At 32.6% G+C, this 16,204-nt stretch overlaps 1 long non-coding RNA gene across 3 annotated transcripts in view; it reads right to left on the minus strand.

The window, feature by feature from the left end:
* Positions 1 to 406: 406 nt before the first annotated feature.
* Positions 407 to 16,204, minus strand: part of LOC134686051 (uncharacterized) — a 54,765-nt gene continuing 38,967 nt past the window's right edge. For 2 of the 3 annotated variants that reach the window (XR_010101518.1, XR_010101516.1), the window contains exons 4-7: positions 10,989 to 11,089; positions 7,003 to 7,165; positions 5,717 to 5,990; positions 4,078 to 4,271 (exon numbers count right to left, since the gene is read on the minus strand). This is a non-coding gene — a long non-coding RNA (uncharacterized LOC134686051). Of the gene's footprint in view, positions 647 to 4,077; positions 4,272 to 5,716; positions 5,991 to 7,002; positions 7,166 to 10,988; positions 11,090 to 16,204 lie in introns of those variants that run through there. The other variant, XR_010101517.1, reaches the window with a different exon arrangement.

Genomic DNA, 16,204 nt, shown 5'->3' on the forward strand with positions numbered 1-16,204 from the left:
TGAGATTGAATTGTCTCCCTTTTATAACCACGATTGTTTGTTTTGTGATTTTTTATTGATTAACAATAAATAGTTAGATAAAGGAAAAGGATAATACTTTCCTTTTTCGAGGTATCACAAAGGCTTGTTCACCTTTTATCATAATTTTCATTAAAACCCCAAATTTAGATGAAAAGGCTACACGAAGCATTAATGAATGTGTTTTTATTTGATAGATGCTTGTTCGATTTTTTTTTGTTTTGTTAAATTGTTTGTTTTAAGATTGTGACACAGTGATGACTGCTGTACCCATATTTTGAATATTTTATTTATTATGTCTGTTTTGTTCACATGCACATCGTTGTAAATACATGTATAACGGAATTTGATGAGACTGTTGTAAAAGTGAGAGATTTAGCGCTATAAAACCAGGTTCAATCCACCATTTTCTACATTTGAAAATGCCTTTTTGTTGTTGTCCACTCGTTTACGATTGAAATTTTTCTCGGAGTTTAGTATTTTTGTGATTTTAGTTTTCTTATAACCTATAATTCATTGCATTGTTTTCGATATTCTGTTTAAACCGTCCACTGATTTATAGAAATTTAGTTTTTCAACATTTTCTCCACAAAACTGCTCTTCACAACGAAACATCATAAACCTTTATCTGAAAAAAAATACCATTTACATTCAGTTTAATAATATCAGTTCCTTGGATTTAAATCATTATTATGTCATTTTTTTTATGCAATGTTATGCTTTATACTAGTATCTTTTATATTCTCAGCATTGGAAGAAGATAGACAACTTCAATGTTTTATATTATTGGTGGATGCTCAGGGATGATCGTAGGCATATTACAAGCCTTAGGTAATGTAAAATCATTTTAATTTTCCTTTAAGAAATATAAAAATAAATATGCAAGTGAATAATTCATAAAATGGGAAACCCTAAATTTTTGACACTACAACAGACCAACACCCGATTCTTTCGAAAAAATAGAGTTTAAAAAATGACAAACATCAATGAAAACATAAGATCTAGATTGCGTAGGTATACATACTCACAATTTGGAGAGGTCCAACTAGTTTTACGCGCACGAATCCCATGTTTACCTCATTAAGTAAATATTGAACACACGATCATAAAATTTGTTCATTGTATATACCCAATTAAATTTGACCATTATCATAAACTAGGAAATAAAAAGGATGAAACATTGAAAGTCAAATTGAATTGCAGATAAAATAATTTACACTTGTACGTGTTTATTTGAATTTTTTGTATATATAGCTGTATATGCATTTTATAGTAAGACACTATCAAAACAAACAAAAACATAGCATGCACTTCATATGTTTCTTTCCGAACAAAATTCTCTGATTATGTTTTTGCATTCAATGATAAAATTATTTTGCAGACGAAACACGCGCTAGGCATACACAATTTTAATTCTAGTATCTATGATGAGTTTATGCATACGTTTTGACGTTTCTGATCTAGAAAATAAGGAATATTTGTAACAATTTTTGCACTTTCCTCAAAAGCATTTGTGACTGCTGGCTGAGTATCTGTCATGCTGATAACCGCTGAAATATATCCAACTGTAGTAATTACGGTATGACTGATTTAATGTTAAATTTAATACGAATTGCATGTGCAATATTAAATGAAACCGTGACCCAAAGAAATAAAAAAAAAAAGAGTATAACTAGTATCTCAATTGTTTGTAAAACAATTGAAAGGTCTTTCCTGTAAAAGTGATGTTTTGATAATGTTCTTTGTTTGACCTTTCGTTTGATATACGACAAGCTTACCTTCTGAAACTTTTCGCTTTTTACACTTAATGACCTCATCCGCCTACATTTTTGAGATCGGAAGTATAATATATGTAACACAGGGTAGATGAGCTTTCATTTGATATGCGACAACGCCATGTTCTAGAAAGATTGATTTTTGCACTTAATAACCCCATCCAACTAATTTTTGGAGGTCGGACATTTGATATTTTAAACGTACACATCACGACCTTTCATTTGATATACAACAACCCTATCGTAAAAGAAAAAAATATTTTTTGCACTCAATGATCCCATTCAACCAATTTTTGTGGGACATCAATTTGAAATTTGAAATGTACGCTTATGTTCTTTCATTTGATATGTGACAACCTTACCATCTGAGAAATTTGAATGTTTGCACTAAATGACCCCACCCGTCCCCCTGCGATGAAAAGGGTGTTCAAAACTTTCATTTTTAAGTAGAGTTTATTAAGACCTTCAATTTGATATATCAGATGACCCCATTTGACAAAGTGCAAATAATGATGCAATATCAACTATATAAATAGAAGTTATGAAACTTACAAAGTCAATGCAAAACATGAAAATTTCAAAATGATTTTTTGGTGTTTTTCTCAATGGAATGTTATTGGTATTTGGTCAAACATATAACTATGTTAACCTCTTTAATTTCTTAAACATTTTAAGTGGTAAGCTGTTGTTGATTCAGAAATACATGCCGCCGCTTGCAAAATTTCAAACTGCATTATCTCTAAAACATCAATAGATATCTCAAATCTGTTAAATGGTAAATGATCTACAGTTAAAGGACAACATTATAGAAAAAGAATTGGGACAATTTCAAAGTTCACAAAGGTAACAATTAATCATCAAATATATGATGCAATACCAAACTTGAGAACCGGAAGTCGTGGAGACATGGGACTACCACCATTCAACTCACGACTACTTGACCTTTCAAATATCGCAAGTTCAAGGTCATTGTATACTGTGAAGGTCAAAGGTGAAATTTCATCATGACCTGACATTGACCTCAAATTGAAGGTCTTGAATTACTGATCATCTTAGCAGTTTATAGTAGGTTGATATCTGTTACCTTTAAAAAGATGTACACACAATACTATACTTTTAAGAATCATCCCGTTGTAACGTTTAAACAGACGGTTGGACATTTTTGGGCTTCTTATATAAAATGTAGAGCTCGTCGAGAGGAAAAATTTACACTATGTATGTATGTATGTATGTATGCAGCAAAGTCATATCGTTTTTCTAATGTAAGCTTGAAATTGCAGCGTAATTTTTTTTTGCACTCAGTGATCTTTGACCTTGGGTGCATATTAAAGGTCACACGAATTAAAGATTATTGGTGAAGGTCCCAAGTCTCTTCGACTTCCGGTTCTTGAAATAATATTTTTCTAAAATTATTCACAATTTTTCAAGGGGAATAACTCCTTAAAAAGGTTAATAACAAAATGATTGTATATGTTCATTAACATTGCCATCAGTTCCTGTACATGTTGCCGTTTTCAGATCGATTCTATCACTTATACTTTTTGAGAAAATGCAAAGGAAAGAAATTGTTTCAAGGGGATATAACTCTCATAGGGGACGATGAAAACCTATTCAGCCACACATGGTTATACATCATGATGAGACCTACATTATGTCCGATCAAAGTCATGATATCTTTAAAACCAACGAGGGGGGGCTAAAAAATCAATAAAAAGGAGATAACTCCTAAAGGGGATGATGAAATCCTTAACAGGGTCATTTGGTAATACATCATGGTGAGGTCTAGCGATGGTCCATATGTGGTCTCAATAACTTCAACAGAAACAAGAGGCGGGCATGTCAAACAAATGTTGGAAGAAAAAAAAGAAAAAGAAAAAAAAACATTAGAAAAACAAAACGTAGGGGAAAGACCTTAAAAAAACCTTATTACACTAGTGCAAGTCATTAACTCCTCTGTATTTGACCATGGAAGTATTATATTGACATATAATACTTCCATGATTTGACATTTTCTCTGTCAAATTTGTTAGCTAAATGACTTATAAACCTGCTGTGAACTAAAATCCCAAATCTGTAAAACAACTTTAAAAGTATGCATGGGTCTCCCTAATTGCTCCACAAAACCTTTGTAAGCATTATCAACATTTATTTTATCAGCAATAAAAAAACAGGCGTGAAAGGAGAAGGTCCAGTAAGGACCGATTTTAGCCTCAATTTCATGTTCATCTGATGAAAGATTTTAACCACTTTTAACACTTAAGGTTCCACTAAAGTCAAAATCATGTTCAACTTTAAACTTTAATATCAGACTATATACTGGATAAAACATACCATATCATATATCAAAATCTTCCTTGTGATGAGCACTATTCAAATTAAACAATTCTAAACAACAATATATGTTCATAAGTCAAAAATTCTGTATACAAGTAAGTCCATCTTCTAAAAAATCCAGTAATGTCCTAAGTCACAAAAACCCTGAAAAAAAGAATTTAAAGTATAAACCAAGTGTCTATCTAGTACAAGCTATCATTCATTAACATTAAAATGCATGCAACAGGTCATATTCAGTGATTTAAATGTGTGGTATTTAAGAAAAATTGAAGGCCATTTTTGTTTTGGAACTATTTTTTTTAAAGTATGGAGCACAGTGTTACTATATTACATATATATGAATCTTACAATATTCAAAATATGTTTTTGAAAATGAAAGTTAGTTTAAACATATTTATTTATAGTGGATTGGGAAACAAGTTTTGCAACTTATATTAATCCCTTTCCACTTTGCGGGTGCGAGTGCTGCCTTGTAGCGGCATTAGCCTACTCTTTTTCGAAATCTACAAGGGTGTCTTTAACGTTCAAGAGATGTGGCTCTTTCTTAACACGGGTCAGCCATTTACCGTCCCCGTCCGACGGACTATCATCGTTTCCTCAAGACCATACTTGCAAATGGTGTCAAGGGAGAGCCGAAAATTGAGTTCCTGGAATTTTCATCCCAAACGGGAATCGAACCAGGAACCTTTGTGTTAGTAGTCCGATGCACTAACCACTACACCACGGCTCTCTCAAAATGAAAGTTGGAAAAGGTTCAATACAATTTATGTTTTATTACAAATAATGCAAACAACTGTAGCAAATACTTCTTTGCAAAACTGGATAATGATGTGTGTGTGTGCGGGGGGGGGGGGGGGGGGGGGGGGGGGGGGGGAGGGTGTAACATTACAAATTGATTGATTAAACCCTTCATTTGTTCAAGAATTATAATTCTTGTATAAAAGTAATCTACATTGTGGCACTAAATTCTAGCAACAATAAGTAAGTTTAACAGAATCATATACATGATATATTAGTTCAATAAAAATTAAAATAACTAGAATATCAAATATGATATTTCACAAGAACTTTCATGTCTTTTGACAATCTTTGGGTGAATGGTGACATAATTTTATTAGATGAGATGTAATAGATATATATATATATAATATTTGTTTACCTTCCCCAAACAAGACATTTTTTTGTTTTTTTCTGTTAAATGATATCTGATTTTTCACGTGAAATACTTTGCCTATTTTGCTTTATTATAGGTATAACTATTATTAATGGTATTTTAATTTGAATGTCTGATATTTGTTTCCTTGTATTATTGCTGCTTACTGATAAACCCTACAGTTTCATGAAAATTCATAGATGATGTTAGTTTTAGTTTGTAAATGTTTCTTTTGTGGTGTCTAATTCACATATACCCAATATCATTTTGGTGGTTCCAGACATTAATAAGGAAAGGAGTATGTATTGCAGAACAAAATACTACATAATTATGACAAAAATGTCATCATTTAGTGTTTGCCTTTTGGCCTTTAACAGTCCACACTACAAGAAGCAAGTTCTCCTCTGAAAAATAAATATTTATTTATCAAAAGTACCTTTTTTCTTATAACCTGTTACACATCAATGAACTGCACTGATCCATATTGATAATCCTGTATTAAATGGTCAATTTCAAATGGTTCATCCTCTCCCTCATACAAAACTTCATAAATGACAGTTAATCTTCCATCAGTTCCAGATAACAAAGATACTACAGTCCCTTTATACCATTCTTTTTGTTGTGAAGTTTCATCAATTATCCATTCATGTTTAATGCTTCGGCCCAAAAATTTAATTTGTCTCTGTCTTGTTTTTATAAAATATTAAAACCTGTCATATAAAATATTTGTCTCATAATAAACAAAGAAATATCATTATGGTGTTTATGATGACCAGATCACTTACAATAAATGTTTGCAAGCTTTGTGGAGTTTTACTTTTGTCTATTACGACAAACTGATCACAGTGCAGGATTCTGATGCACCCTTATTATTTCTTGTAGCAAGGGAGATTTATGTGTCTGGGTGATCATGTTTGCCATATCTTTTCTTATATATTATGTGGTTACATATGAAAAAATAAGGAAATGGGAATAGGCATCAATGATACATCATCCCATTTGAAAAAACTTATTGCAAAAACTATATGTGAATATAAGAAGTACATGTAATAGCTTTAAATCCTGGATATTAGTCCACATGCTATCACTCCTATTTCTTGGTGAGAGTTCATGATGGAAGTGCTAATTGTTGGATCCTCAATGCTCTTCAACTTTGTATTTATTTGGCCTTTTAACTATTTTGATCTGAGCGTCACTGATGAGTCTTGTGTAGACGAAACGCGCGTCTGGCGTATAAAATTATAATCCTGGTACTTTTGATAACTATTGAATTGTTATTCTTTTTGTGTTTCTTGGTTCTATGCTTGTTTTTTTTCATTGGAACATTTACATAAAAAAGTTGATGCAAAAGAAACAGCATGTTTATTGCTGTTCTTCATCTTGAGAACAGTGACGTCTTTCATAAGGACAAATGACATTTTGAGCATAATTCTTTCCTAAAGCCGATTGTGTCACACCTGTGATAGTTCAAAATGCACATATGTAATTAGGCAATATCAACATGTATGTAGATATGATTTTTGATAAAAACAAACTTTCATAAACATTTGTTTGTTGTGTTGTATGGCCTGTTGAAGGATAATGTAAATTTTGTCACTTTCTATTTTTTTAGATGTTATCTCATTGACATAATTATGTATAAATATATATATTTTTAAAGGACAAATTCAGAATTGATCACTTTTCAATTTTTGCTGAATTACTATTCAAAAATTGTTTTACCTTTGACTTATTTGACCTGACCCCTGTGGTTGAGAGTGTCAGTGATATCGGAGTCTGATGAACTGGATTTTCTTGATTTTTGTTTCCTGGTTTGTTTATTTGATGAGGTCGAAGACTGTTTCCTCTTTCCTTTTTGTCTCTTTGGTTTTACTGGGTTGACATACTGCAATGACAAAAATCATATTATCACAAATGCATACATGTAGTTTTATACAACTGAATAACAAATCTGAAGAATGACAGCAACACTGAAAAATGTAGCATATACATAGTCATGATAGTAGAAAATCTGCAGTAATTTTAAAGGATTTTAAGCAGTTTTAATAAGATTAACATAATTTAATCAAATAAAAGGGGCTTTTATGGACATTTTTTTATGTGGTATGGCATATTGAGCATTGTTATCATGGTAACGGATTATGTAATATTTTTCTATATTGTCTCATTGACATATAGTGACATACATCATTGTACATACACCTTACACTTTCTTTTACATATGAAAAATGTTACCTCAATGATCATAAGAAGCAAAGTTAATTTCTAACTAAATAAATGAATAAAGATATGTATGTATTTTTGGGAGATTGTCTCATTGATACATGTACATACCTTTGTTTCTACTATTTACTACCTTTATGTAGCATACATTTCAATTTGAGCATGATTATATTTTAAAATCATGTATATAAATGTATGTCAAATATATAATACATCTTGTTCTGGTGATTTTGGTTTAAATAAATGTCAAGAGTTTTGCTATATCATGTACTAACAAATGATAGCACAAGATATGAATACCTACCTTTAGTTGATATTACTTATTAATTAATGTAGCTATTTTAAATTTATTATCTTCATTTGTTATTACTTTACCATATAGGTATAAGGACTCATTTCTTTTTATTATATATGCATTTGTGCATATTTTCAGACTTACCCACATCCCAGGTTCTCTAATTCCTGGACTTTTCCCTTCTCTTGGTGAAGCTAATTCAGGAAGTATTGCCTTGTTGTAAAAAGACTGAAGTTTCGGAAGCATTGTATTTTCCCATAAAGAATCATCTCGATGAATTCTCTGAATAAAAATTTGGTAAGGATTCAATGTGCGGACCACAAAATCAATCCAGTCTTTATTGCAGATGTTTAGAAGTCCATGACATTGGTAAAAGTAGTTGTGGTTTTCTTTTAGTTGCAGTTTTCCTGATATATTTTCTAAGCAGAATGTTTTGTTTGCTGATGCTTGCCAAAGGTTAAAAGGTTTAGAATGTAGTAAGTTTTTTATTTCAATAATACCAGTTTCTCCTGTGGATATAGTAACTATGCTATCTGGGCTAGCAGCCAAGTATTTGTGGGTATGATGTTTGACCAGTCCACTTCGTTCTACAGATACATTTTCATTTTCTTCAGCTTTCTTTAGTTTGTATTCCTCTATTGTTGTATCTTCTTGGTTAACACCATTTCTTGTGTGACGATTTCCACTGAATGACGAATAAAGAATGGTACGGACAAATTTTGCAATAGGCAGAGATGGATTTCTTTTGACAATTGAACCAAAGTTAGATGCAGTTATTCTCTTTTTCCTTTCCGAATGCCAAAGGCCTGACTGATATTGATGAACTGTAGAAGTAGTTATATTTTTACACTGTTGGGCCGAAAGATTGATATGAGTTTGTAAAAATTTATCTTGAAGTTTTTGAAGTACTGTAGTGGAGACATCTTCTACAACATCAGTAGCTTCTGGACCATATGCTCTAGTAGCCTTTCTTGTGGTGCTTGTTTTCAGGCTTGAGAATTTCTTTTTCCATCGAAGTTGATGAACACTTGGTTTTGATTTATACCTGGTGGAATTGGCCAAAGTTTGTTCATGAGGGGCATAAAGTTTTCTAGAGAAAAATCCCGGTTCTGTTCCTGTAGAAGATTCCCAAAACTTGCAAGACCATTTTGGACCTAAGTTCATTCTTAATGCACCACCATAACAACGAGCATGCCATGAACCCCTATTACAAATGTTGTAAACCTTACCTCTATCAAACTTTGTCCTTATATGCATCCAGCTTTCAGCTAGGTTGGTAGTGCTGTTTCCCAAAAGTCTATCTGATTTCTCAGCGATCCTATTCAGTATTAATGTGACATCTCTAATAATATGCTGTTCAACATTGCTGTAATCAATAGTTGTACCACCACGGGCCTCTTCCTGGCATGAAATGGAAGATCCCTCAGTCCAAAAGTCAATTTGGTCATTAATTATTACAGTTTCGATATTATCTGTATCAATTGGGTTAGAAGTTGGTGCAGTTTGATCAGGCCAAAAATCAGAACACTGGTCATGCTGACCAAAAACATGATGAACCGAATTTCTTATGTCATTATTTAACTTCTTTATTGCAGTTTGTTGATCATATTTCTTCTCCTTGAATTCTTTTGAACGTACTCGAATGGCACATCTCAAAGCACTAACTAGCCTTACTCTTGTTGTTTTTGAAAGATGATGCCTACCCTTGTACAGGGGATTGTCAGTCACAAGTTTCTCTAAATTTGACCTGTAGCATTCTGAGACATGATTAGCACATTCCTCTTCTTTTACCGATCTTCCCCAACCTGGTACATCCTCTCTGATTTTGGCAAATACTGATGAATCACCATCACCAACTACCCTCATGTACCTGACTCCATGTTTTTTCTCTGCTTCCAGAAACCCTTGCAAAATAACGTCACTCTCCATTGATTGACTGTCTTGGTCTTTCGTATTATTGGTGCTACATATGTAACAGTACTTATTCCTTACGCCATATGTAACAATTTCTTCGTCTCTTTCCCAATGATTATGGCCACCCCCCCCCCCCCCCCTGCTGCATTATAGGAATGTTTATGGGTACGTTTAGACCATCCTCCATCTGTAATTACCGTTATAGCTGGCACTTCTTCATGAAAATCCTTTCTATCGATGGCAAGAAGTCTTTCCTCTTGCCCAGCTGACAGCATGTCCTTCTCTAGAATAGAGTGCCACCACTGGCCGATCTCTGTTTCTATTGCAGTAAATGAGGGCTGTGATAATCCGGGGGAATTCAGTGTTGCCAAAAACTCATTTAGATGGGACGGACAATTCCCAGTTACCATACTGCCCCACACAGCCCTCACATTGATATCGAAGCGTTTTGACCCAGGAACTTTTGGGCTACTATCTAAGGTAAACTTTTTGTGACACCCTTGACACTGCGCCAACATCACACTGGCCAATCCAAACGAATGAACCTCAGTTTCAAGTGTTATAGGTGGTTTTCCTTGGTTTGTAACTTTAATGGCTTCGACACATAAGCATGCATGCATTGTAATTTCTGATATATGGGATTGTAAACAATCTAGGTTCATTACTCGGTAACCCTTTGGGCTTAGATCTTTCACCTTACGAATCTTCAGTTTAAGTTCACAACCAGTAGCAAAGGATGCATAAACGGATGCTTATGATTTGGTTTTCTGTATGGTGGTGTTGTAGAACTTACGAATTTTTCTAATTATCAGCTTCACACTTTCATTTTTGGACTGCCTTGACTTTTTAATTGTATAAGTAGGTCTTCCTTTGTGTTTTTCTCTCCTTTTTTGCATATGTCTGCCTAAACTTCTACCAAATATCTTACTAATTTTGATTTTTCTAGCCATTTTTACTACTTTGTTGTTAACATGTGCTTCCTCTTGCTTTCCATATAAAATTGTTTTTCAATGTGTAAAATAAATTATTTTTTTTACTTACCTGTCAATTTATGACACTTTTATGTACACTTTTGTGCTTCATTTTGCTTCATACAATTTTATTTGTAGTTTTAAAAAGTTATTACTTACCAGATACTTCACGTGTTGTGAAATGACGATGGAAAAAAATCATACTATTTTTTTCCTTTTTCGCTTAATCCTTTCGTCTGATGGACATATTATGGACTTTTATAACAGCAATATACATGTTAATATAAGGGGACATTAGTGCTTACCAGATCAAATACACCGATTGTCTATAAATTAGATTTTTCCCTCTGTTTACAAGTTCGTGATCAAAGATCAGCATATTTTCTTCTTTCCGGAAGTTGTGTACCTAAAAATAGTACGTAGTTTCGTATTATAAAATCAACATTAAACGTATTGTTTTCCAAAAAATGGTTGAAGAATTGAAACTAACGTAAATGTTCTAACTGAGAAACGATCTATCAAAGAGTCCTTTGGTATATATATCGTTTTCTTACAATGCGAATTTGCGCATTGATTTTAACAACTACTTTCGGTTTCAAAGAATGGAGTGTCAGCTGCTTCAGATGCCTTTTTAACAGTGTAAATGGTAAGGACATTTCGATCCAAACACAAGAAAGAATTCCCAAATAACAAAATTTTAATACAAATAAGTTTCATGTCTGATCAAAATCTATAAACCAGAAAAAGTAAGCATAATCGGTGTGTCGTCAAAAATTAAAGAAAATGGCTGCCTTCATCAAAAAGATATGGTCAAACTTTTGTTGTTTTCAAAGAAACTGGCTATCTACAACAATGTTAAATGATAGCTTGCACTGCGTATACACATGCTTATTAAAATGCGATTAATCTTGTATTTGAATATTCGTTAATAAATGTCCTGGATTTTTTTTTTTAAATGTGTGTTGAAACTTCATTTTTCAATATTTTATTGGTGAATACTCTATTTGTTCATATGAGTTTCTTGGAGTCATGTTTGTTTTTTTCAACCTTATATACATATGTATAATTGGTACAAATTTCAAGCTTCAAAAATATGTATTTTTTATAGAATTTTGACATTTTAAAATGCTCCTACTTTTTTGAAAATTTGACTTTAGTGGAACCTTAAGTGTCTATTTTATTTGATTCAATTACTGTATGTGAAAGATTTTAACGCATTTAGTCATAAAAATGGCACCGATTCATGCTAAAATACGAAAAATCTACCAAATATGCCGAAAAATGACATTTTTCAGATGTTTTTTTGTCAAAAATGAAAGTGGCCGCACCCGTGTTTATCCTCAACCTTTATATATGTTATGTATTATCATAAAATACAACTTCCATTTCAATATTAAGAATGAACACGAATGCGGCCACTTTCGTTTTATACGAAAACCGTCTAAAATTTAACTAAAATGCTAGGATTGTGAAGATTTCAGTAATTATTAAAGCGGCATGACTTAATGGTGCTAGAAACCGATATATGTGCATTATATTGTCAAAAGCAGCCCAACTTTATGTAGCATTCTACTGTCCAATGAAAAACTAAAAGTTTACATTTTAACAATTTTGTGGAACTGCTATATTTTGGGGCCAAAAATGGGCCTTACTGGACCTACTCCTTTTAGTGAAATTACCTTCTATTAAGTGATGTGAATCAGATGTGAATGAAAAAAGTCAAAACCTTTAGTAAGAGTCCCTCATCTTGTATCTATAATACTAAAATAACGAGGTCCGATTTGTCAGTCGTATTCACGTCAAAACGACGAATCAAAGAATTTAACTTTATATATAACTAATATAGTACAAAGGTGTACATTAAAAATTACACCACTTCAGGCCCTTTTGTTTTCCAAGAAATTAATATTGCCAATAATTAGGAAGTTCCGTGTCGAGTCCGATACCGATACCAATAGTATATCCACCTGTTACCTATTACCTTATCTGTATGTTCCGCATCTGACCTTTATATATAAGTAATATAGTACAAAGGTGTACATTAAAAATTACACCACTTCAGGCCCTTTTGTTTTCCAAGTAATTAATATTGCCAATAATTAGGAAGTTCCGTGTCGAGTCAGATACCGATAGTATATTCACCTGTTACTTATTACCTTATCTGTATGGTCCGCATCTGACCTTTATATATAACTAATATAGTACAAAGGTGTACATTAAAAATTACACCACTCCAGGCCTTTTTGTTTTTCAAGTAATTAATATTGCCAATAATTAGGAAGTTCCGTGTCGAGTCCGATACCGATACCAATAGTATATTCACCCGTTACCTATTACCTTATCTGTATGTTCCGCATCTGACAGGCGGTGTATTTGGGATTGTGCTATATACACGGGTCATAATCACAGGGTTGACGCTACTAAATTCGATCAACCACTGTCAAATTGTTACCCATTGTAGTATTTTAATCAGTAAGACTTTATAAGATAACAATACGAATACTAATCACAGGGTTGACACTACTGAATTCGATCAATCATTGCCAAATTGTTACCTATTGTAGTATTTTAATCAGTAAGACTTTCTAAGATAACAATACGAATACTTAAAATCTTGACTAAAAATAAGGCGTATAGTTACAGTTTTCAATTTGTTAGCGGGCATGACGTAAAACGTAACTAATATAGGACAATGCTGTTGATTGAATAATACTCCATTCCAGGACCTTTTGTTTTCCAAATGATTTTAATAATACCAATAATTGCCAACCCGTTCCAGTTCGACGGGTTCAAACAGAAAGATTTGAAAGTAGAGAAAACTGTGTATCTTATGATCAACATGACTTTATCAGATGACAATAATAATACTGAAATAAAGCGTGCGCATAGTTAAATACTTTAATTCAGTCACGGACCCGCGATATCACGGGTGTGTTCTAGTACAATTATAAGAACATATCACATTTTACAGAAGTATTCCTCGTTCTTAACTCAGAAAAATAGACGGAAAGATGATTTGTGTTAAATCAGAATAATGCTTGGTGAAATTGTTTTACAACAAGTAATCAACATGCCGATGAGGTCTTACTGCGGGGCTCTTGATTGCTGACTTGTTCTTTTTTTCTGACGAGAAAGATTTCGAAAATATCGCACTGTCATCTTTATTCATGTGCGCGTAATAATAAGCTACGAATTAATACGACTGATGATAACAATGTGCAAGAACCAACAAAGTTGATGGCCATTGTTTGTTGCTTGTAGAAAATAATTCAGTGATTTTCAACCCCTACAATCTCAATACAGTGGGATTTCCAGTGACACCAGAACAATAGAAAAGTCACTCTTCTTATGAAAGAGATAGAAAAGGTCTAAAAACAGGAGAGACAATTTACGCATAAAACCCGATATGCAGAGGGATGAATATCTCTTAAAACACAAAACCATTATATAACATGTATACAACCACTATAAATAAAGTATATGTTAAAGCTAAATTTGTTACTATATGATTTTTTAATTGCCAAACATGCTGTTAATTGAACAACCTATTGTTCAACATAGGGGTGTGTAAAAAACTGCCACATTTGACTGCATATTTTTCTTTTTTTTTGAAAAAAATATATATCAAACCTTAATAATGTAGCTCTCTGGGTATCCAATTTTTAACGTGTTCCGAAATGTAGTTTCGTCACCAGAATTTTTCAAAGTTGTGTCATTTTGTCTATATGAATGTCGGTAAATTCGTATGATCGAGCACACCGACAAGTATATCGTTGGGACAATCAATATACGATTACCTAATGTGAAGTTTATCAAAATCATCATAACATAATTGATCAACACATTATGTTTGAACAACATGAGTCCTACAAAATAAGATTTTAAAGGTGCATATCATTTACATTCAACGTTTTTATTGGATTTTTTTTTACTACAATGTAACCTCGAGGTTCAACGTTGATAGTAAAAAAAAAATCCCAGAAAATTTTCTGAATGATATTGTAAATGATATTAACCTTCAAATTCTTATAATATCGAAATATTCGAATATGTGATCCGAATTAACCATGCACGTGTGTTACAGAAGATTATGAACTTTTATGATGAACAGGGGGTAAGGGTTTTTCTTAAACAATATTATTATCCAAAATTTAATGAATTTTGTTTGGCAATATTTTAATATAAACACTACATATAGCAAAGTATATATATTAAATCTCAATGTATTATTATTAGGAAAAATGTTTGACTCGGTAAAAAAAATCTCCCCCCTCCCCCCGTATTGCATGTAAAGGTTGAAACCTAAAGAATTCGCACTAACTGCCTAAAAGGGGTCCGCTCCAGTCTTGAATCATTAATTTTGTTTGTCATAAACAAAATATTGTCTCACACTGGAAGGGGCAGCCGTGGTAACCTGTACAGCCCAGCTTGTAAAAAAACTAAGATTTACAAAACATTACAAACAAAAACCATCAGTTGGACAATCTTACTGGAATCTGATTATCTCTACTGATGAATAATGCAACACTTATGGCACATTTAAGTTTTGAAATGATTTTATTCACAAAGAATGTTTCTCATTGGTATACATTTCTATGCTCTTGTCTTTTCGGAATTTATATTGGAAATTAAAAATTGCTGCATGAAAGACACTAGCTCCACATTCCTATGCATATGATTGTCATATGTATGAGAATCATTCTATAAAATATCCGTTTGATATCCTTTCAATGCATGACACTGTCTAGTGTTTTTTCTGCCACAATTACAAGAAAAACCTGGCTAAACTTGTGCTAAATCAACCACTTGAAGGCATCGCTATTGATGTTAAGCAATTATTTAAAGGGCCTTCCGAAACTGTTGGGTTTTATGACAGTCTTCCTTCCATACAGACCATCGCTGCAAAATAATTTGAACATTCAATTAGATGATTATAATATTATTTGGCAATCCAAAGAGAACCTGAAAATATCAGACCACAATTAACAGACCCCCCCCCCCCCCCCAAAAAAAAAGCCAATTTTACTTTACAATGAAATTGAAAAAGTAGTTAGTTGCATGTCAAATCATCTTTTGGCTATCGAAAACAAATAAATAATATATAAATTTCGTAGCATTTACCCCCCCCCCCCTTTTTTTTTTACTGAATTTGTTCAAGGTATGATGGTTTTACCTATTTTAAAATTTCAGTATGTCATCTTTTATAAATTAGATGAATTTCTAGCAAGTTTCTAAGATATTCTTTATCATTTGACAAAATACTATGCATCTGAATAAAATTGTTTACTATTTGAAAAAGCCCGCCTTCTTTTACTTTAATTTACTTCCCTTTATTTCACATAGCAACAAATATTAAAAACTGCCACATTTGACTGCATATCAATTTTTTTCCCCAAAAAAAAATATATGTCAAGCAGCATAATTAACTTTACAAATTGGGAGAAAATCAAGATGTTCCGACTATAGGTTAGTATTAAAAAAAAATATGAAAGGATGGCAAGATTACAGGTTTGAGCCCTGA

Source organism: Mytilus trossulus, chromosome 10 (assembly GCF_036588685.1).
Source record: "Mytilus trossulus isolate FHL-02 chromosome 10, PNRI_Mtr1.1.1.hap1, whole genome shotgun sequence".
Taxonomy (NCBI): Eukaryota; Metazoa; Mollusca; class Bivalvia; order Mytilida; family Mytilidae; genus Mytilus; species Mytilus trossulus.